The following is a 24,134-nucleotide window of genomic DNA, read 5'->3' as shown; positions in this document are numbered from 1 at the left end:
AAAATCCATTCCTTTAGCTACTTGTTCCTCTCTATTTCCCATTCTATTGAGTCTAGTGTTCCTGATGGTTCCTTTTAAATAGGGAACTATATAATTGATATTACTTCTCTCCCATTTGCTTCAATGGAACTTTTTGGGCAAAATCCATCATCTACTTTATGTCTAAAGCTGATCAAAGGATTCTTAACAGGAATCCTATACAGTGGCATGAGTGAACGTGCAGGCTATAGTTCCAGTTATTTCCTTTGGGAAAATCCATTCCTTTGGATACTTGTTCCTCTCTATTAGCCATTCAATTGAGTCTAGTGTTCCTGATGTTTCCTTTTCAATTGGGAACTATATAGTTGATGTTAATTCTCTCCTGTTTGCTTAATGGAACTTTCTGGGCAAAATCCATCATCTACTTTATATCTAAAGCTGAACAAAAGATTCTTAACAGGAATCCTATACAGTGGAATGAATCAATGTGCAGGCAATATTTCCAGTTTTTTCTTTGAGGAAAATCCATTCCTTTGGTACTTGTTCCTCTCTATTTCCCATTCTATTGAGTCTGTGTTCCTGATGTTTCCTTTGCATTTAAGAACATTATAGTTGATGATAATTCTCACTTATTTGCTTCAATGGAACATTTTGGGCAAAATATATCTTCTTCTTTATATCTAAAGCTGGTCAAAGGATTCTTAACAGGAATCCTATACAGTGGAATGAGTAAATATGCAGGCAATAATTCCAGTCCTTTCCTTTGGGAAAATCCAGTCCTTTAGATACTTGTTCCTCTCTATTTCCCACTCAATTGAGTCTAATGTTCCTGATGGTTCCTTTTCATTTGGGAACTATATAATTGATGATAATTCTCTCCTATTTGCTTCAATGGAATTTTTTGGGCATAATCCATCATCTTCTGTATATCTAAAGCAGATCAAAGGATTCTTAACAGGAATCCTATACAGTGGAATGAGTGAACGTTCAGGCTATATTTCCAGTTATTTCCTTTGGGAAAATCCATTCCTTTGGATATTTGTTCCTCTCAATTTCCCATTCTATTGAGTCTGTGTCACTGATATTTTCTTTTCAATTGGGAACTATATAGTTGATGGTAAATCTCTCCCATTTCCTTCAATGGAACTTTTTGGGAAAAATCCATCCTCTTCTGTATATCTAAAGCTGATCAAAGGAGTCTTAACAGGAATACTATACAGTGGAATGAGTGAATGAGCTGGCAATAGTTCCAGTTATTTCCTTTGGGAAAATCCATTCCTTTGGATACATGTTCCTCTCTATTTCCCATTCTATTGAGTCTACTTTACCCTTCGTTTCCTTTGCATTTACGAACATTATAGTTGATGATAATCCTCTCCTATTTGCTTCAATGGAACATTTTGGGCAAAATCCATCGTCTTCTTTATTTCTAAAGCTGATCAAAGGATTCTTAACAGGAATCCTATAGAGTGGAATGAGTGAATGTGCAAGCAATAGTTCCAGTTCTTTCTTTTAGGAAAATCTATTCCTTTGGATACTTGTTCCTCTCTATTTCCCATTCTATTGAGTCTGTGTCCCTGATGTTTCCTTTTCAATTGGGAACTATATAGTTGATGTTAATTCTCTCCCATTTGCTTCAATGGAACTTTTTGTGAAAAATCCATCATCTTCTGTATATCTGAAGCAGATCAAAGGATTCCTAACCGGAATCCTACACAGTGGAATGAGTGAAAGTGCTGGCAATAGTTCTGTTATTTCCTTTGGGAAAATCCATTCCTTTGGATACTGGTTCCTCTCTATTAGGCATTCAATTGAGTCTAGTGTTCCTGATGTTTCCTTTTCAATTGGGAACTATATAGTAGATGTTAATTCTCTCCCATTTGCTTCAATGTAACTTTTTGGGCAAAATCCATTATCTTCTGTATATATATAAAGTTGATCAAAGGATTCTTAACAGGAACCCTATACAGTGGAATGAATAAATGTGCAGGCAATAGTTCCAGTCCTTTCCTTTGTGAAAATCCATTCCTTTAGATACTTGTTCCTCTCTATTTCCCATTCAATTGAGTCTAGTGTTCCTGATGGTTCCTTTTCAATAGGGAACTATATAATTGATGTTAATTCTCTCCCCTTTGCTTCAATGGAACTTTCTGGGCAAAATCCATCATCTTCTTTATATCTAAAGCTGATCAAAGGATTCTTAACAGGAACCCTGTACAGTGGAATGAGTAAATGTGCAGGCAATAGTTCCAGTCCTTTCCTTTGGGAAAATCCATTCCTTTAGATACTTGTTCCTCTCTATTTCCCATTCAATTGAGTCTAGTGTTCCTGATGTTTCCTTTTCAATGGGGAACTATATAATTGATGTTAATTCTCTCCCATTTGCTTCAATGGAACTTTTTGGGCAAAATCCATCATCTTCTTTATATCTAACGCTGAACAAAAGATTCTTAACAGGAATCCTATACAGTAGAATGAATCAATGTGCAGGCAATATTTCCAGTTCTTTCTTTGAGGAAAATCCATTCCTTTGGATACTTGTTCCTCTCTATTTCCCATTCTATTGAGTCTGTGTCCCTGATGTTTCCTCTTCAATTGGGAACTATATAGTTGATGTTAATTCTCTCCCATTTGCTTCATTGGAATTTTTTGGGCAAAATCTATCATCTTCTGTATATCTAAATCAGATCAAAGGATTCTTAATAGGAATCCTACACAGTGGAATGAGTGAATGTGCAGGTAATAGTTCCAGTTATTTCCTTTGGGAAAATGCATTCCTTTGGATACTTGTTCCTCTCTATTTCCCATTCTATTGAGTCTTTGTCCCTGATGTTTCCTTTTGAATTGGGAACTATATAATTGATGTTAATTCTCTCCCATTTGCTTCAATGGAACTTTTTGGGCAAAATCCATCATCTTCTTTATATCGAAAGCTGATCAAAGGATTCTTAACAGGAATCCTATACAGTGGCATAAGTGAACGTGCAGGCTATAGTTCCAGTTATTTCCTTTGGGAAAATCCATTCCTTTGGATACTTGTTCCTCTCTATTTCCCATTCTATTGAGTCTGTGTCCCTGATGTTTCCTTTTGAATTGGGAACTATATAATTGATGTTAATTCTCTCCCATTTGCTTCAATGGAACTTTTTGTGAAAAATCCATCATCTTCTGTATATCTGAAGCAGATCAAAGGATTCTTAACCGGAATCCTACACAGTGGAATGAGTGAAAGTGCTGGCAATAGTTCTGTTATTTCCTTTGGGAAAATCCATTCCTTTGGATACTGGTTCCTCTCTATTAGGCATTCAATTGAGTCTAGTGTTCCTGATGTTTCCTTTTCAATTGGGAACTATATAGTTGATGGTAATTCTCTCCCATTTGCTTCATTGGAATTTTTTGGGCAAAATCTATCATCTTCTGTATATCTAAATCAGATCAAAGGATTCTTAATAGGAATCCTACAGAGTGGAATGAGTGAATGTGCAGGTAATAGTTCCAGTTATTTCCTTTGGGAAAATCAATTCCTTTGGATACTTGTTCCTCTCTATTAGCCATTCAATTGAGTCTTGTGTTCCTGATGTTTCCTTTTCAATTGGGAACTATATAGTCGATGTTAATTCTCTCCTGTTTGCTTAATGGAACTTTCTGGGCAAAATCCATCATCTTCTTTATATCTAAAGCTGAACAAAAGATTCTTAACAGGAATCCTATACAGTGGAATGAATCAATGTGCAGGCAATATTTCCAGTTCTTTCTTTGAGGAAAATCCATTCCTTTGGATACTTGTTCCTCTCTATTTCCCATTCTATTGAGTCTGTGTTCCTGATGTTTCCTTTGCATTTAAGAACATTATAGTTGATGATAATTCTCACTTATTTGCTTCAATGGAACATTTGGGGCAAAATATAGCTTCTTCTTTATATCTAAAGCTGATCAAAGGATTCTTAACAGGAATCCTATACAGTGGAATGAGTAAATGTGCAGGCAATAGTTCCAGTCCTTTCCTTTGTGAAAATCCATTCCTTTAGATACCTGTTCCTCTCTATTTCCCATTCAATTTAGTCTAGTGTTCCTGATGGTTCCTTTTCAATAGGGAAGTATATAATTGATGTTAATTCTCTCCGCTTTGCTTCAATGGAACTTTCTGGGCAAAATCCATCATCTTCTTTATATCTAAAGCTGATCAAAGGTTTCTTAACAGGAATCCTATACAGTGGCATAAGTGAACGTGCAGGCTATAGTTCCAGTTATTTCCTTTGGGAAAATCCATTCCTTTGGATACTTGTTCCTCTCTATTTCCCATTCTATTGAGTCTGTGTCCCTGATGTTTCCTTTTCAATTGGGAACTATATAATTGATGTTAATTCCCTCCCTTTTGCTTCAATGGAACATTTTGGGCAAAATCCATCATCTTCTTTATATCTAAAGCTGATCAAAGGATTCTTAACAGGAATCCTAAACAGTGGAATGAATCAATGTGCAGGCAATATTTCCAGTTCTTTCTTTGAGGAAAATCCATTCCTTTGGATACTTGTTCCTCTCTATTTCCCATTCTATTGAGTCTGTGTTCCTGATGTTTCCTTTGCATTTAAGAACATTATAGTTCATGATAATTCTCACTTATTTGCTTCAATGGAACATTTTGGGCAAAATCCATCATCTTCTTTATATCTAAAGCTGATCAATGGATTCTTAACAGGAATCCTATAGAGTGGAATGAGTAAATGTGCAGGCAATAGTTCCAGTCCTTTCCTTTGGGAAAATCCATTCCTTTAGCTACTTGTTCCTCTCTATTTCCCATTCTATTGAGTCTAGTGTTCCTGATGGTTCCTTTTAAATAGGGAACTATATAATTGATATTACTTCTCTCCCATTTGCTTCAATGGAACTTTTTGGGCAAAATCCATCATCTACTTTATGTCTAAAGCTGATCAAAGGATTCTTAACAGGAATCCTATACAGTGGCATGAGTGAACGTGCAGGCTATAGTTCCAGTTATTTCCTTTGGGAAAATCCATTCCTTTGGATACTTGTTCCTCTCTATTAGCCATTCAATTGAGTCTAGTGTTCCTGATGTTTCCTTTTCAATTGGGAACTATATAGTTGATGTTAATTCTCTCCTGTTTGCTTAATGGAACTTTCTGGGCAAAATCCATCATCTACTTTATATCTAAAGCTGAACAAAAGATTCTTAACAGGAATCCTATACAGTGGAATGAATCAATGTGCAGGCAATATTTCCAGTTTTTTCTTTGAGGAAAATCCATTCCTTTGGTACTTGTTCCTCTCTATTTCCCATTCTATTGAGTCTGTGTTCCTGATGTTTCCTTTGCATTTAAGAACATTATAGTTGATGATAATTCTCACTTATTTGCTTCAATGGAACATTTTGGGCAAAATATATCTTCTTCTTTATATCTAAAGCTGGTCAAAGGATTCTTAACAGGAATCCTATACAGTGGAATGAGTAAATATGCAGGCAATAATTCCAGTCCTTTCCTTTGGGAAAATCCAGTCCTTTAGATACTTGTTCCTCTCTATTTCCCACTCAATTGAGTCTAATGTTCCTGATGGTTCCTTTTCAATTGGGAACTATATAATTGATGATAATTCTCTCCTATTTGCTTCAATGGAATTTTTTGGGCATAATCCATCATCTTCTGTATATCTAAAGCAGATCAAAGGATTCTTAACAGGAATCCTATACAGTGGAATGAGTGAACGTTCAGGCTATATTTCCAGTTATTTCCTTTGGGAAAATCCATTCCTTTGGATATTTGTTCCTCTCAATTTCCCATTCTATTGAGTCTGTGTCACTGATATTTTCTTTTCAATTGGGAACTATATAGTTGATGGTAAATCTCTCCCATTTCCTTCAATGGAACTTTTTGGGAAAAATCCATCCTCTTCTGTATATCTAAAGCTGATCAAAGGAGTCTTAACAGGAATACTATACAGTGGAATGAGTGAATGAGCTGGCAATAGTTCCAGTTATTTCCTTTGGGAAAATCCATTCCTTTGGATACATGTTCCTCTCTATTTCCCATTCTATTGAGTCTACTTTACCCTTCGTTTCCTTTGCATTTACGAACATTATAGTTGATGATAATCCTCTCCTATTTGCTTCAATGGAACATTTTGGGCAAAATCCATCGTCTTCTTTATTTCTAAAGCTGATCAAAGGATTCTTAACAGGAATCCTATAGAGTGGAATGAGTGAATGTGCAAGCAATAGTTCCAGTTCTTTCTTTTAGGAAAATCTATTCCTTTGGATACTTGTTCCTCTCTATTTCCCATTCTATTGAGTCTGTGTCCCTGATGTTTCCTTTTCAATTGGGAACTATATAGTTGATGTTAATTCTCTCCCATTTGCTTCAATGGAACTTTTTGTGAAAAATCCATCATCTTCTGTATATCTGAAGCAGATCAAAGGATTCCTAACCGGAATCCTACACAGTGGAATGAGTGAAAGTGCTGGCAATAGTTCTGTTATTTCCTTTGGGAAAATCCATTCCTTTGGATACTGGTTCCTCTCTATTAGGCATTCAATTGAGTCTAGTGTTCCTGATGTTTCCTTTTCAATTGGGAACTATATAGTAGATGTTAATTCTCTCCCATTTGCTTCAATGTAACTTTTTGGGCAAAATCCATTATCTTCTGTATATATATAAAGTTGATCAAAGGATTCTTAACAGGAACCCTATACAGTGGAATGAATAAATGTGCAGGCAATAGTTCCAGTCCCTTCCTTTGTCAAAATCCATTCCTTTAGATACTTGTTCCTCTCTATTTCCCATTCAATTGAGTCTAGTGTTCCTGATGGTTCCTTTTCAATAGGGAACTATATAATTGATGTTAATTCTCTCCCCTTTGCTTCAATGGAACTTTCTGGGCAAAATCCATCATCTTCTTTATATCTAAAGCTGATCAAAGGATTCTTAACAGGAACCCTGTACAGTGGAATGAGTAAATGTGCAGGCAATAGTTCCAGTCCTTTCCTTTGTGAAAATCCATTCCTTTAGATACTTGTTCCTCTCTATTTCCCATTCAATTGAGTCTAGTGTTCCTGATGTTTCCTTTTCAATGGGGAACTATATAATTGATGTTAATTCTCTCCCATTTGCTTCAATGGAACTTTTTGGGCAAAATCCATCATCTTCTTTATATCTAACGCTGAACAAAAGATTCTTAACAGGAATCCTATACAGTAGAATGAATCAATGTGCAGGCAATATTTCCAGTTCTTTCTTTGAGGAAAATCCATTCCTTTGGATACTTGTTCCTCTCTATTTCCCATTCTATTGAGTCTGTGTCCCTGATGTTTCCTCTTCAATTGGGAACTATATAGTTGATGTTAATTCTCTCCCATTTGCTTCATTGGAATTTTTTGGGCAAAATCTATCATCTTCTGTATATCTAAATCAGATCAAAGGATTCTTAATAGGAATCCTACACAGTGGAATGAGTGAATGTGCAGGTAATAGTTCCAGTTATTTCCTTTGGGAAAATGCATTCCTTTGGATACTTGTTCCTCTCTATTTCCCATTCTATTGAGTCTTTGTCCCTGATGTTTCCTTTTGAATTGGGAACTATATAATTGATGTTAATTCTCTCCCATTTGCTTCAATGGAACTTTTTGGGCAAAATCCATCATCTTCTTTATATCGAAAGCTGATCAAAGGATTCTTAACAGGAATCCTATACAGTGGCATAAGTGAACGTGCAGGCTATAGTTCCAGTTATTTCCTTTGGGAAAATCCATTCCTTTGGATACTTGTTCCTCTCTATTTCCCATTCTATTGAGTCTGTGTCCCTGATGTTTCCTTTTGATTTGGGAACTATATAATTGATGTTAATTCTCTCCCATTTGCTTCAATGGAACTTTTTGTGAAAAATCCATCATCTTCTGTATATCTGAAGCAGATCAAAGGATTCTTAACCGGAATCCTACACAGTGGAATGAGTGAAAGTGCTGGCAATAGTTCTGTTATTTCCTTTGGGAAAATCCATTCCTTTGGATACTGGTTCCTCTCTATTAGGCATTCAATTGAGTCTAGTGTTCCTGATGTTTCCTTTTCAATTGGGAACTATATAGTTGATGGTAATTCTCTCCCATTTGCTTCATTGGAATTTTTTGGGCAAAATCTATCATCTTCTGTATATCTAAATCATATCAAAGGATTCTTAATAGGAATCCTACAGAGTGGAATGAGTGAATGTGCAGGTAATAGTTCCAGTTATTTCCTTTGGGAAAATCCATTCCTTTGGATACTTGTTCCTCTCTATTAGCCATTCAATTGAGTCTTGTGTTCCTGATGTTTCCTTTTCAATTGGGAACTATATAGTCGATGTTAATTCTCTCCTGTTTGCTTAATGGAACTTTCTGGGCAAAATCCATCATCTTCTTTATATCTAAAGCTGAACAAAAGATTCTTAACAGGAATCCTATACAGTGGAATGAATCAATGTGCAGGCAATATTTCCAGTTCTTTCTTTGAGGAAAATCCATTCCTTTGGATACTTGTTCCTCTCTATTTCCCATTCTATTGAGTCTGTGTTCCTGATGTTTCCTTTGCATTTAAGAACATTATAGTTGATGATAATTCTCACTTATTTGCTTCAATGGAACATTTTGGGCAAAATATAGCTTCTTCTTTATATCTAAAGCTGATCAAAGGATTCTTAACAGGAATCCTATACAGTGGAATGAGTAAATGTGCAGGCAATAGTTCCAGTCCTTTCCTTTGTGAAAATCCATTCCTTTAGATACTTGTTCCTCTCTATTTCCCATTCAATTTAGTCTAGTGTTCCTGATGGTTCCTTTTCAATAGGGAAGTATATAATTGATGTAAATTCTCTCCGCTTTGCTTCAATGGAACTTTCTGGGCAAAATCCATCATCTTCTTTATATCTAAAGCTGATCAAAGGTTTCTTAACAGTAATCCTATACAGTGGCATAAGTGAACGTGCAGGCTATAGTTCCAGTTATTTCCTTTGGGAAAATCCATTCCTTTGGATACTTGTTCCTCTCTATTTCCCATTCTATTGAGTCTGTGTCCCTGATGTTTCCTTTTCAATTGGGAACTATATAATTGATGTTAATTCCCTCCCTTTTGCTTCAATGGAACATTTTGGGCAAAATCCATCATCTTCTTTATATCTAAAGCTGATCAAAGGATTCTTAACAGGAATCCTAAACAGTGGAATGAATCAATGTGCAGGCAATATTTCCAGTTCTTTCTTTGAGGAAATACCATTCCTTTGGATACTTGTTCCTCTCTATTTCCCATTCTATTGAGTCTGTGTTCCTGATGTTTCCTTTGCATTTAAGAACATTATAGTTCATGATAATTCTCACTTATTTGCTTCAATGGAACTTTTTGTGAAAAATCCATCATCTTCTTTATATCTAAAGCTGATCAATGGATTCTTAACAGGAATCCTATAGAGTGGAATGAGTAAATGTGCAGGCAATAGTTCCAGTCCTTTCCTTTGGGAAAATCCATTCCTTTAGCTACTTGTTCCTCTCTATTTCCCATTCTATTGAGTCTAGTGTTCCTGATGGTTCCTTTTAAATAGGGAACTATATAATTGATATTACTTCTCTCCCATTTGCTTCAATGGAACTTTTTGGGCAAAATCCATCATCTACTTTATGTCTAAAGCTGATCAAAGGATTCTTAACAGGAATCCTATACAGTGGCATGAGTGAACGTGCAGGCTATAGTTCCAGTTATTTCCTTTGGGAAAATCCATTCCTTTGGATACTTGTTCCTCTCTATTAGCCATTCAATTGAGTCTAGTGTTCCTGATGTTTCCTTTTCAATTGGGAACTATATAGTTGATGTTAATTCTCTCCTGTTTGCTTAATGGAACTTTCTGGGCAAAATCCATCATCTACTTTATATCTAAAGCTGAACAAAAGATTCTTAACAGGAATCCTATACAGTGGAATGAATCAATGTGCAGGCAATATTTCCAGTTTTTTCTTTGAGGAAAATCCATTCCTTTGGTACTTGTTCCTCTCTATTTCCCATTCTATTGAGTCTGTGTTCCTGATGTTTCCTTTGCATTTAAGAACATTATAGTTGATGATAATTCTCACTTATTTGCTTCAATGGAACATTTTGGGCAAAATATATCTTCTTCTTTATATCTAAAGCTGGTCAAAGGATTCTTAACAGGAATCCTATACAGTGGAATGAGTAAATATGCAGGCAATAATTCCAGTCCTTTCCTTTGGGAAAATCCAGTCCTTTAGATACTTGTTCCTCTCTATTTCCCACTCAATTGAGTCTAATGTTCCTGATGGTTCCTTTTCATTTGGGAACTATATAATTGATGATAATTCTCTCCTATTTGCTTCAATGGAATTTTTTGGGCATAATCCATCATCTTCTGTATATCTAAAGCAGATCAAAGGATTCTTAACAGGAATCCTATACAGTGGAATGAGTGAACGTTCAGGCTATATTTCCAGTTATTTCCTTTGGGAAAATCCATTCCTTTGGATATTTGTTCCTCTCAATTTCCCATTCTATTGAGTCTGTGTCACTGATATTTTCTTTTCAATTGGGAACTATATAGTTGATGGTAAATCTCTCCCATTTCCTTCAATGGAACTTTTTGGGAAAAATCCATCCTCTTCTGTATATCTAAAGCTGATCAAAGGAGTCTTAACAGGAATACTATACAGTGGAATGAGTGAATGAGCTGGCAATAGTTCCAGTTATTTCCTTTGGGAAAATCCATTCCTTTGGATACATGTTCCTCTCTATTTCCCATTCTATTGAGTCTACTTTACCCTTCGTTTCCTTTGCATTTACGAACATTATAGTTGATGATAATCCTCTCCTATTTGCTTCAATGGAACATTTTGGGCAAAATCCATCGTCTTCTTTATTTCTAAAGCTGATCAAAGGATTCTTAACAGGAATCCTATAGAGTGGAATGAGTGAATGTGCAAGCAATAGTTCCAGTTCTTTCTTTTAGGAAAATCTATTCCTTTGGATACTTGTTCCTCTCTATTTCCCATTCTATTGAGTCTGTGTCCCTGATGTTTCCTTTTCAATTGGGAACTATATAGTTGATGTTAATTCTCTCCCATTTGCTTCAATGGAACTTTTTGTGAAAAATCCATCATCTTCTGTATATCTGAAGCAGATCAAAGGATTCCTAACCGGAATCCTACACAGTGGAATGAGTGAAAGTGCTGGCAATAGTTCTGTTATTTCCTTTGGGAAAATCCATTCCTTTGGATACTGGTTCCTCTCTATTAGGCATTCAATTGAGTCTAGTGTTCCTGATGTTTCCTTTTCAATTGGGAACTATATAGTAGATGTTAATTCTCTCCCATTTGCTTCAATGTAACTTTTTGGGCAAAATCCATTATCTTCTGTATATATATAAAGTTGATCAAAGGATTCTTAACAGGAACCCTATACAGTGGAATGAATAAATGTGCAGGCAATAGTTCCAGTCCTTTCCTTTGTGAAAATCCATTCCTTTAGATACTTGTTCCTCTCTATTTCCCATTCAATTGAGTCTAGTGTTCCTGATGGTTCCTTTTCAATAGGGAACTATATAATTGATGTTAATTCTCTCCCCTTTGCTTCAATGGAACTTTCTGGGCAAAATCCATCATCTTCTTTATATCTAAAGCTGATCAAAGGATTCTTAACAGGAACCCTGTACAGTGGAATGAGTAAATGTGCAGGCAATAGTTCCAGTCCTTTCCTTTGGGAAAATCCATTCCTTTAGATACTTGTTCCTCTCTATTTCCCATTCAATTGAGTCTAGTGTTCCTGATGTTTCCTTTTCAATGGGGAACTATATAATTGATGTTAATTCTCTCCCATTTGCTTCAATGGAACTTTTTGGGCAAAATCCATCATCTTCTTTATATCTAACGCTGAACAAAAGATTCTTAACAGGAATCCTATACAGTAGAATGAATCAATGTGCAGGCAATATTTCCAGTTCTTTCTTTGAGGAAAATCCATTCCTTTGGATACTTGTTCCTCTCTATTTCCCATTCTATTGAGTCTGTGTCCCTGATGTTTCCTCTTCAATTGGGAACTATATAGTTGATGTTAATTCTCTCCCATTTGCTTCATTGGAATTTTTTGGGCAAAATCTATCATCTTCTGTATATCTAAATCAGATCAAAGGATTCTTAATAGGAATCCTACACAGTGGAATGAGTGAATGTGCAGGTAATAGTTCCAGTTATTTCCTTTGGGAAAATGCATTCCTTTGGATACTTGTTCCTCTCTATTTCCCATTCTATTGAGTCTTTGTCCCTGATGTTTCCTTTTGAATTGGGAACTATATAATTGATGTTAATTCTCTCCCATTTGCTTCAATGGAACTTTTTGGGCAAAATCCATCATCTTCTTTATATCGAAAGCTGATCAAAGGATTCTTAACAGGAATCCTATACAGTGGCATAAGTGAACGTGCAGGCTATAGTTCCAGTTATTTCCTTTGGGAAAATCCATTCCTTTGGATACTTGTTCCTCTCTATTTCCCATTCTATTGAGTCTGTGTCCCTGATGTTTCCTTTTGAATTGGGAACTATATAATTGATGTTAATTCTCTCCCATTTGCTTCAATGGAACTTTTTGTGAAAAATCCATCATCTTCTGTATATCTGAAGCAGATCAAAGGATTCTTAACCGGAATCCTACACAGTGGAATGAGTGAAAGTGCTGGCAATAGTTCTGTTATTTCCTTTGGGAAAATCCATTCCTTTGGATACTGGTTCCTCTCTATTAGGCATTCAATTGAGTCTAGTGTTCCTGATGTTTCCTTTTCAATTGGGAACTATATAGTTGATGGTAATTCTCTCCCATTTGCTTTATTGGAATTTTTTGGGCAAAATCTATCATCTTCTGTATATCTAAATCAGATCAAAGGATTCTTAATAGGAATCCTACAGAGTGGAATGAGTGAATGTGCAGGTAATAGTTCCAGTTATTTCCTTTGGGAAAATCCATTCCTTTGGATACTTGTTCCTCTCTATTAGCCATTCAATTGAGTCTTGTGTTCCTGATGTTTCCTTTTCAATTGGGAACTATATAGTCGATGTTAATTCTCTCCTGTTTGCTTAATGGAACTTTCTGGGCAAAATCCATCATCTTCTTTATATCTAAAGCTGAACAAAAGATTCTTAACAGGAATCCTATACAGTGGAATGAATCAATGTGCAGGCAATATTTCCAGTTCTTTCTTTGAGGAAAATCCATTCCTTTGGATACTTGTTCCTCTCTATTTCCCATTCTATTGAGTCTGTGTTCCTGATGTTTCCTTTGCATTTAAGAACATTATAGTTGATGATAATTCTCACTTATTTGCTTCAATGGAACATTTGGGGCAAAATATAGCTTCTTCTTTATATCTAAAGCTGGTCAAAGGATTCTTAACAGTAATACTATACAGTGGAATGAGTGAATGAGCTGGCAATAGTTCCAGTTATTTCCTTTGGGAAAATCCAGTCCTTTAGATACTTGTTCCTCTCTATTTCCCACTCAATTGAGTCTAGTGTTCCTGATGGTTCCTTTTCAATTGGGAACTATATAATTGATGATAATTCTCTCCTATTTGCTTCAATGGAATTTTTTGGGCATCATCTTCTGTATATCTAAAGCAGATCAAAGGATTCTTAACAGGAATTCTATACAGTGGAATGAGTGAACGTTCAGGCTATATTTCCAGTTATTTCCTTTGGGAAAATCCATTCCTTTGGATATTTGTTCCTCTCAATTTCCCATTCTATTGAGTCTGTGTCACTGATATTTTCTTTTCAATTGGGAACTACATAGTTGATGGTAATTCTCTCCCGTTTCCTTCAATGGAACTTTTTGGGAAAAATCCATCCTCTTCTGTATATCTAAAGCTGATCAAAGGAGTCTTAACAGTAATACTATACAGTGGAATGAGTGAATGAGCTGGCAATAGTTCCAGTTATTTCCTTTGGGAAAATCCATTCCTTTGGATACATGTTCCTCTCTATTTCCCATTCTATTGAGTCTACTTTACCCTTCGTTTCCTTTGCATTTAGGAACATTATAGTTGATGATAATCCTCTCCTATTTGCTTCAATGGAACATTTTGGGCAAAATCCATCGTTTTCTTTATTTCTAAAGCTGATCAAAGGATTCTTAACAGGAATCCTATACAGTGGAATGAGTGAATGTGCAAGCAATAGTTCCAGTTCTTTCTTTTAGGAAAATCTATTCCTTTGGAAACTTGTTCCTCTCTATTAGGCATTCAATTGAGTCTAGTGTTCCTGATGTTTCCTTTTCAATTGGGAACTATATAGTAGATGTTAATTCTCTCCCATTTGCTTCAATGTAACTTTTTGGGCAAAATCCATTATCTTCTGTATATATATAAAGTTGATCAAAGGATTCTTAACAGGAACCCTATACAGTGGAATGAATAAATGTGCAGGCAATAGTTCCAGTCCTTTCCTTTGTTAAAATCCATTCCTTTAGATACTTGTTCCTCTCTATTTCCCTTTCAATTGAGTCTGGTGTTCCTGATGTTTCCTTTTCAATAGGAAACTATATAATTGATGTTAATTCTCTCCCATTTGCTTCAATGGAACTTTTTGGGCAAAATCCATCATCTTCTGTATATCTAAAGCTGATCAAAGGATTCTTAACAGGAATCCTATACAGTGATATGAGTAAATGTGTAGGCAATAGTTCCATTCCTTTCCTTTGGGTAAATCCATTCCTTTAGATACTTGTTCCTCTCTATTTACCATTCTATTGAGTCTAGTGTTCCTGATGGTTCCTTTTCAATAGGGAACTATATAATTGATGTTAATTATCTCCCATTTGCTTCAATGGAACTTTTTGGGCAAAATCCATCATCTTCTTTATATCTAAAGCTGATCAAAGGATTCTTAACAGGAATCCTATACAGTGGCATGAGTGACCGTGCAGGCAATACTTCCAGTCCTTTCCTTTGGGAAAATCCATTCCTTTAGATACTTGTTCCTCTCTATTTCCCATTCAATTGAGTCTAGTGTTCCTGATGGTTCCTTTTCAATAGGGAACTATATAATTGATGTTAATTCTCTCCCATTTGTTTCAATGGAACTTTTTGGGCAAAATCCATCATCTTCTGTATATCTAAAGCTGATCAAAGGATTCTTAATAGGAGTCCTATACAGTGGCATAAGTTAACGTGCAGGCTATAGTTCCAGTTATTTCCTTTGGGAAAATCCATTCCTTTGGATACCTGTTCCTCTCTATTTCCCATTCTATTGAGTCTGTGTCCCTGATGTTTCCTCTTCAATTGGGAACTATATAGTTGATGTTAATTCTCTCCCATTTGCTTCATTGGAATTTTTTGGGCAAAATCTATCATCTTCTGTATATCTAAATCAGATAAAAAGATTCTTAATAGGAATCCTACACAGTGGAATGAGTGAATGTGCAGGCAATAGTTCCAGTTATTTCCTTTGGGAAAATGCATTCCTTTGGATACTTGTTCCTCTCTATTTCCCATTCTATTGAGTCTGTGTCCCTGATGTTTCCTTTTCAATTGGGAACTATATAGTTGATGTTAATTCTCTCCCATTTGCTTCAATGGAACTTTTTGGGCAAAATCCATCATCTTCTTTATATCGAAAGTTGATCAAAGGATTCTTAACCGGAATCCTACACAGTGGAATGAGTGAAAGTGCTGGCAATAGTTCTGTTATTTCCTTTGGGAAAATCCATTCCTTTGGATACTGGTTCCTCTCTATTAGGCATTCAATTGAGTCTAGTGTTCCTGATGTTTCCTTTTCAATTGGGAACTATATAGTTGATGTTAATTCTCTCCCATTTGCTTCATTGGAATTTTTTGGGCAAAATCTATCATCTTCTGTATATCTAAATCAGATCAAAGGATTCTTAATAGGAATCCTACACAGTGGAATGAGTGAATGTGCAGGTAATAGTTCCAGTTATTTCCTTTGGGAAAATCCATTCCTTTAGATACTTGTTCCTCTCTATTTCCCATTCTATTGAGTCTGTGTCCCTGATGTTTCCTTTTCAATTGGGAACTATATAGTTGATGTTAATTCTCTCCCATTTGCTTCAATGGAACTTTTTGGGCAAAATCCATCATCTTCTTTATAGCTAAAGCTGATCAAAGGATTCTTAACAGGAATCCTATACAGTGGAATGAGTAAATGTGCAGGCAATAGTTCCAGTCCTTTCCTTTGCGAAAATCCATTCCTTTAGATACTTGTTCCTCTCTATTTTCCATTCAATTGAGTCTAGTGTTCCTGATGGTTCCTTTTCAATAGGGAACTATATAATTGATGTTAATCCTCTCCCATTTGCTTCAATGGAAATTTTTGGGCAAAATCCATCATCTTCTTTATATCTAAAGCTGATCAAAGGATTCTTAACAGGAATCCTATACAGTGGAATGAGTAAATGTGCAGGCAATAGTTCCAGTCCTTTCCTTTGGGAAAATCCATTCCTTTAGATACTTGTTCCTCTCTATTTCCCATTCAATTGAGTCTAGTGTTCCTGATGTTTCCTTTTCAATAGGGAACTATATAATTGATGTTAATCCTCTCCCATTTGCTTCAATGAAACTTTCTGGGCAAAATCCATCATCTTCTTTATATCTAAAGCTGAACAAAAGATTCTTAACAGGAATCCTATACAGTGGAATGAATCAATGTGCAGGCAATATTTCCAGTTTTTTCTTTGAGGAAAATCCATTCCTTTGGCTACTTGTTCCTCTCTATTTCCCATTCTATTGAGTCTGTGTTCCTGATGTTTCCTTTGCATTTAAGAACATTATAGTTGATGATAATTCTCACTTATTTGCTTCAATGGAACATTTTGGGCAAAATATATCTTCTTCTTTATATCTAAAGCTGGTCAAAGGATTCTTAACAGGAATCCTATACAGTGGAATGAGTAAATATGCAGGCAATAGTTCCAGTCCTTTCCTTTGGGAAAATCCAGTCCTTTAGATACTTGTTCCTCTCTATTTCCCACTCAATTGAGTCTAGTGTTCCTGATGGTTCCTTTTCAATTGGGAACTATATAATTGATGATAATTCTCTCCTATTTGCTTCAATGGAATTTTTTGGGCATAATCCATCATCTTCTGTATATCTAAAGCAGATCAAAGGATTCTTAACAGGAATCGTATACAGTGGAATGAGTGAACGTTCAGGCTATATTTCCAGTTATTTCCTTTGGGAAAATCCATTCCTTTGGATATTTGTTCCTCTCAATTTCCCATTCTATTGAGTCTGTGTCACTGATATTTTCTTTTCAATTGGGAACTATATAGTTGATGGTAATTCTCTCCCATTTCCTTCAATGGAACTTTTTGGGAAAAATCCATCCTCTTCTGTATATCTAAAGCTGATCAAAGGAGTCTTAACAGGAATACTATACAGTGGAATGAGTGAATGAGCTGGCAATAGTTCCAGTTATTTCCTTTGGGAAAATCCATTCCTTTGGATACATGTTCCTCTCTATTTCCCATTCTATTGAGTCTACTTTACCCTTCGTTTTCTTTGCATTTAGGAACATTATAGTTGATGATAATCTTCTCCTATTTGCTTCAATGGAACATTTTGGGCAAAATCCATGGTCTTCTTTATTTCTAAAGCTGATCAAAGGATTCTTAACAGGAATCCTACACAGTGGAATGAGTGAAAGTGCTGGCAATAGTTCTGTTATTTCCTTTGGGAAAATCCATTCCTTTGGATACTGGTTCCTCTCTATTAGGCATTCAATTGAGTCTAGTGTTCCTGATGGTTCCTTTGCATTTAAGAACATTATAGTTGATGATAATTCTCACTTATTTGCTTCAATGGAACATTTTGGGCAAAATATATCTTCTTCTTTATATCTAAAGCTGGTCAAAGGATTCTTAACAGGAATACTATACAGTGGAATGAGTAAATATGCAGGCAATAGTTCCAGTCCTTTCCTTTGGGAAAATCCAGTCCTTTAGATACTTGTTCCTCTCTATTTCCCACTCAATTGAGTCTAGTGTTCCTGATGGTTCCTTTTCAATTGGGAACTATATAATTGATGATAATTCTCTCCTATTTGCTTCAATGGAATTTTTTGGGCATAATCCATCATCTTCTGTATATCTAAAGCAGATCAAAGGATTCTTAACAGGAATCCTATACAGTGGAATGAGTGAACGTTCAGGCTATATTTCCAGTTATTTCCTTTGGGAAAATCCATTCCTTTGGATATTTGTTCCTCTCAATTTCCCATTCTATTGAGTCTGTGTCACTGATATTTTCTTTTCAATTGGGAACTATATAGTTGATGGTAAATCTCTCCCATTTCCTTCAATGGAACTTTTTGGGAAAAATCCATCCTCTTCTGTATATCTAAAGCTGATCAAAGGAGTCTTAACAGGAATACTATACAGTGGAATGAGTGAATGAGCTGGCAATAGTTCCAGTTATTTCCTTTGGGAAAATCCATTCCTTTGGATACATGTTCCTCTCTATTTCCCATTCTATTGAGTCTACTTTACCCTTCGTTTCCTTTGCATTTAGGAACATTATAGTTGATGATAATCCTCTCCTATTTGCTTCAATGGAACATTTTGGGCAAAATCCATCGTCTTCTTTATTTCTAAAGCTGATCAAAGGATTCTTAACAGGAATCCTATAGAGTGGAATGAGTGAATGTGCAAGCAATAGTTCCAGTTCTTTCTTTTAGGAAAATCTATTCCTTTGGATACTTGTTCCTCTCTATTTCCCATTCTATTGAGTCTCTGTCCCTGATGTTTCCTTTTCAATTGGGAACTATATAGTTTATGTTAATTCTCTCCCATTTGCTTCAATGGAACTTTTTGTGAAAAATCCATCATCTTCTGTATATCTGAAGCAGATCAAAGGATTCCTAACCGGAATCCTACACAGTGGAATGAGTGAAAGTGCTGGCAATAGTTCTGTTATTTCCTTTGGGAAAATGCATTCCTTTGGATACTTGTTCCTCTCTATTTCCCATTCTATTTAGTCTGTGTCCCTGATGTTTCCTTTTCAATTGGGAACTATATAATTGATGTTAATTCCCTCCCTTTTGCTTCAATGGAACATTTTGGGCAAAATCCATCATCTTCTTTATATCTAAAGCTGATCAAAGGATTCTTAACAGGAATCCTAAACAGTGGAATGAATCAATGTGCAGGCAATATTTCCAGTTCTTTCTTTGAGGAAAATCCATTCCTTTGGATACTTGTTCCTCTCTATTTCCCATTCTATTGAGTCTGTGTTCCTGATGTTTCCTTTGCATTTAAGAACATTATAGTTCATGATAATTCTCACTTATTTGCTTCAATGGAACATTTTGGGCAAAATCCATCATCTTCTTTATATCTAAAGCTGATCAAAGGATTCTTAACAGGAACCCTGTACAGTGGAATGAGTAAATGTGCAGGCAATAGTTCCAGTCCTTTCCTTTGGGAAAATCCATTCCTTTAGATACTTTTTCCTCTCTATTTCCCATTCAATTGAGTCTAGTGTTCCTGATGTTTCCTTTTCAATGGGGAACTACATAATTGATGTTAATTCTCTCCCATTTGCTTCAATGGAACTTTTTGGGCAAAATCCATCATCTTCTTTATATCTAACGCTGAACAAAAGATTCTTAACAGGAATCCTATACAGTAGAATGAATCAATGTGCAGGCAATATTTCCAGTTCTTTCTTTGAGGAAAATCCATTCCTTTGGATACTTGTTCCTCTCTATTTCCCATTCTATTGAGTCTGTGTCCCTGATGTTTCCTCTTCAATTGGGAACTATATAGTTAATGTTAATTCTCTCCCATTTGCTTCATTGGAATTTTTTGGGCAAAATCTATCATCTTCTGTATATCTAAATCAGATCAAAGGATTCTTAATAGGAATCCTACACAGTGGAATGAGTGAATGTGCAGGTAATAGTTCCAGTTATTTCCTTTGGGAAAATGCATTCCTTTGGATACTTGTTCCTCTCTATTTCCCATTCTATTGAGTCTTTGTCCCTGATGTTTCCTTTTGAATTGGGAACTATATAATTGATGTTAATTCTCTCCCATTTGCTTCAATGGAACTTTTTGGGCAAAATCCATCATCTTCTTTATATCGAAAGCTGATCAAAGGATTCTTAACAGGAATCCTATACAGTGGCATAAGTGAACGTGCAGGCTATAGTTCCAGTTATTTCCTTTGGGAAAATCCATTCCTTTGGATACTTGTTCCTCTCTATTTCCCATTCTATTGAGTCTGTGTCCCTGATGTTTCCTTTTGAATTGGGAACTATATAATTGATGTTAATTCTCTCCCATTTGCTTCAATGGAACTTTTTGTGAAAAATCCATCATCTTCTGTATATCTGAAGCAGATCAAAGGATTCTTAACCGGAATCCTACACAGTGAATGAGTGAAAGTGCTGGCAATAGTTCTGTTATTTCCTTTGGGAAAATCCATTCCTTTGGATACTGGTTCCTCTCTATTAGGCATTCAATTGAGTCTAGTGTTCCTGATGTTTCCTTTTCAATTGGGAACTATATAGTTGATGGTAATTCTCTCCCATTTGCTTCATTGGAATTTTTTGGGCAAAATCTATCATCTTCTGTATATCTAAATCAGATCAAAGGATTCTTAATAGGAATCCTACAGAGTGGAATGAGTGAATGTGCAGGTAATAGTTCCAGTTATTTCCTTTGGGAAAATCCATTCCTTTGGATACTTGTTCCTCTCTATTAGCCATTCATTTGAGTCTTGTGTTCCTGATGTTTCCTTTTCAATTGGGAACTATATAGTCGATGTTAATTCTCTCCTGTTTGCTTAATGGAACTTTCTGGGCAAAATCCATCATCTTCTTTATATCTAAAGCTGAACAAAAGATTCTTAACAGGAATCCTATACAGTGGAATGAATCAATGTGCAGGCAATATTTCCAGTTCTTTCTTTGAGGAAAATCCATTCCTTTGGATACTTGTTCCTCTCTATTTCCCATTCTATTGAGTCTGTGTTCCTGATGTTTCCTTTGCATTTAAGAACATTATAGTTGATGATAATTCTCACTTATTTGCTTCAATGGAACATTTTCGTCAAAATATAGCTTCTTCTTTATATCTAAAGCTGATCAAAGGATTCTTAACAGGAATCCTATACAGTGGAATGAGTAAATGTGCAGGCAATAGTTCCAGTCCTTTCCTTTGTGAAAATCCATTCCTTTAGATACTTGTTCCTCTCTATTTCCCATTCAATTTAGTCTAGTGTTCCTGATGGTTCCTTTTCAATAGGGAAGTATATAATTGATGTAAATTCTCTCCGCTTTGTTTCAATGGAACTTTCTGGGCAAAATCCATCATCTTCTTTATATCTAAAGCTGATCAAAGGTTTCTTAACAGGAATCCTATACAGTGGCATAAGTGAACGTGCAGGCTATAGTTCCAGTTATTTCCTTTGGGAAAATCCATTCCTTTGGATACTTGTTCCTCTCTATTTCCCATTCTATTGAGTCTGTGTCCCTGATGTTTCCTTTTCAATTGGGAACTATATAATTGATGTTAATTCCCTCCCTTTTGCTTCAATGGAACATTTTGGGCAAAATCCATCATCTTCTTTATATCTAAAGCTGATCAAAGGATTCTTAACAGGAATCCTAAACAGTGGAATGAATCAATGTGCAGGCAATATTTCCAGTTCTTTCTTTGAGGAAAATCCATTCCTTTGGATACTTGTTCCTCTCTATTTCACATTCTATTGAGTCTGTGTTCCTGATGTTTCCTTTGCATTTAAGAACATTATAGTTCATGATAATTCTCACTTATTTGCTTCAATGGAACATTTTGGGCAAAATCCATCATCTTCTTTATATCTAAAGCTGATCAATGGATTCTTAACAGGAATCCTATAGAGTGGAATGAGTAAATGTGTAGGCAATAGTTCCAGTCCTTTCCTTTGGGAAAATCCATTCCTTTAGCTACTTGTTCCTCTCTATTTCCCATTCTATTGAGTCTAGTGTTCCTGATGGTTCCTTTTAAATAGGGAACTATATAATTGCTATTACTTCTCTCCCATTTGCTTCAATGGAACTTTTTGGGCAAAATCCATCATCTTCTTTATATCTAAAGCTGATCAAAGGATTCTTAACAGGAATCCTATACAGTGGAATGAATCAATGTGCAGGCAATATTTCCGGTTTTTTCTTTGAGGAAAATCCATTCCTTTGGATACTTGTTCCTCTCTATTTCCCATTCTATTGAGTCTGTGTTCCTGATGTTTCCTTTGCATTTAAGAACATTATAGTTGATGATAATTCTCACTTATTTGCTTCAATGGAACATTTTGGGCAAAATATATCTTCTTCTTTATATCTAAAGCTGGTCAAAGGATTCTTAACAGGAATACTATACAGTGGAATGAGTAAATATGCAGGCAATAGTTCCAGTCCTTTCCTTTGGGAAAATCCAGTCCTTTAGATACTTGTTCCTCTCTATTTCCCACTCAATTGAGTCTAGTGTTCCTGATGGTTCCTTTTCAATTGGGAACTATATAATTGATGATAATTCTCTCCTATTTGCTTCAATGGAATTTTTTGGGCATAATCCATCATCTTCTGTATATCTAAAGCAGATCAAAGGATTCTTAACAGGAATCCTATACAGTGGAATGAGTGAACGTTCAGGCTATATTTCCAGTTATTTCCTTTGGGAAAATCCATTCCTATGGATATTTGTTCCTCTCAATTTCCCATTCTATTGAGTCTGTGTCACTGATATTTTCTTTTCAATTGGGAACTATATAGTTGATGGTAAATCTCTCCCATTTCCTTCAATGGAACTTTTTTGGAAAAATCCATCCTCTTCTGTATATCTAAAGCTGATCAAAGGAGTCTTAACAGGAATACTATACAGTGGAATGAGTGAATGAGCTGGCAATAGTTCCAGTTATTTCCTTTGGGAAAATCCATTCCTTTGGATACATGTTCCTCTCTATTTCCCATTCTATTGAGTCTACTTTACCCTTCGTTTCCTTTGCATTTAGGAACATTATAGTTGATGATAATCCTCTCCTATTTGCTTCAATGGAACATTTTGGGCAAAATCCATCGTCTTCTTTATTTCTAAAGCTGATCAAAGGATTCTTAACAGGAATCCTATAGAGTGGAATGAGTGAATGTGCAAGCAATAGTTCCAGTTCTTTCTTTTAGGAAAATCTATTCCTTTGGATACTTGTTCCTCTCTATTTCCCATTCTATTGAGTCTCTGTCCCTGATGTTTCCTTTTCAATTGGGAACTATATAGTTGATGTTAATTCTCTCCCATTTGCTTCAATGGAACTTTTTGTGAAAAATCCATCATCTTCTGTATATCTGAAGCAGATCAAAGGATTCCTAACCGGAATCCTACACAGTGGAATGAGTGAAAGTGCTGGCAATAGTTCTGTTTTTTCCTTTGGGAAAATGCATTCCTTTGGATACTTGTTCCTCTCTATTTCCCATTCTATTTAGTCTGTGTCTCTGATGTTTCCTTTTCAATTGGGAACTATATAATTGATGTTAATTCCCTCCCTTTTGCTTCAATGGAACATTTTGGGCAAAATCCATCATCTTCTTTATATCTAAAGCTGATCAAAGGATTCTTAACAGGAATCCTAAACAGTGGAATGAATCAATGTGCAGGCAATATTTCCAGTTCTTTCTTTGAGGAAAATCCATTCCTTTGGATACTTGTTCCTCTCTATTTCACATTCTATTGAGTCTGTGTTCCTGATGTTTCCTTTGCATTTAAGAACATTATAGTTCATGATAATTCTCACTTATTTGCTTCAATGGAACATTTTGGGCAAAATCCATCATCTTCTTTATATCTAAAGCTGATCAAAGGATTCTTAACAGGAACCCTGTACAGTGGAATGAGTAAATGTGCAGGCAATAGTTCCAGTCCTTTCCTTTGGGAAAATCCATTCCTTTAGATACTTTTTCCTCTCTATTTCCCATTCAATTGAGTCTAGTGTTCCTGATGTTTCCTTTTCAATGGGGAACTACATAATTGATGTTAATTCTCTCCCATTTGCTTCAATGGAACTTTTTGGGCAAAATCCATCATCTTCTTTATATCTAACGCTGAACAAAAGATTCTTAACAGGAATCCTATAC

The sequence above is a fragment of the Sminthopsis crassicaudata genome, chromosome 6 (assembly GCF_048593235.1).
Source record: "Sminthopsis crassicaudata isolate SCR6 chromosome 6, ASM4859323v1, whole genome shotgun sequence".
Taxonomy (NCBI): domain Eukaryota; kingdom Metazoa; phylum Chordata; class Mammalia; order Dasyuromorphia; family Dasyuridae; genus Sminthopsis; species Sminthopsis crassicaudata.
The sequence above is the reverse complement of the archived record's forward strand: the minus strand, read 5'-3'. Positions refer to the sequence as shown.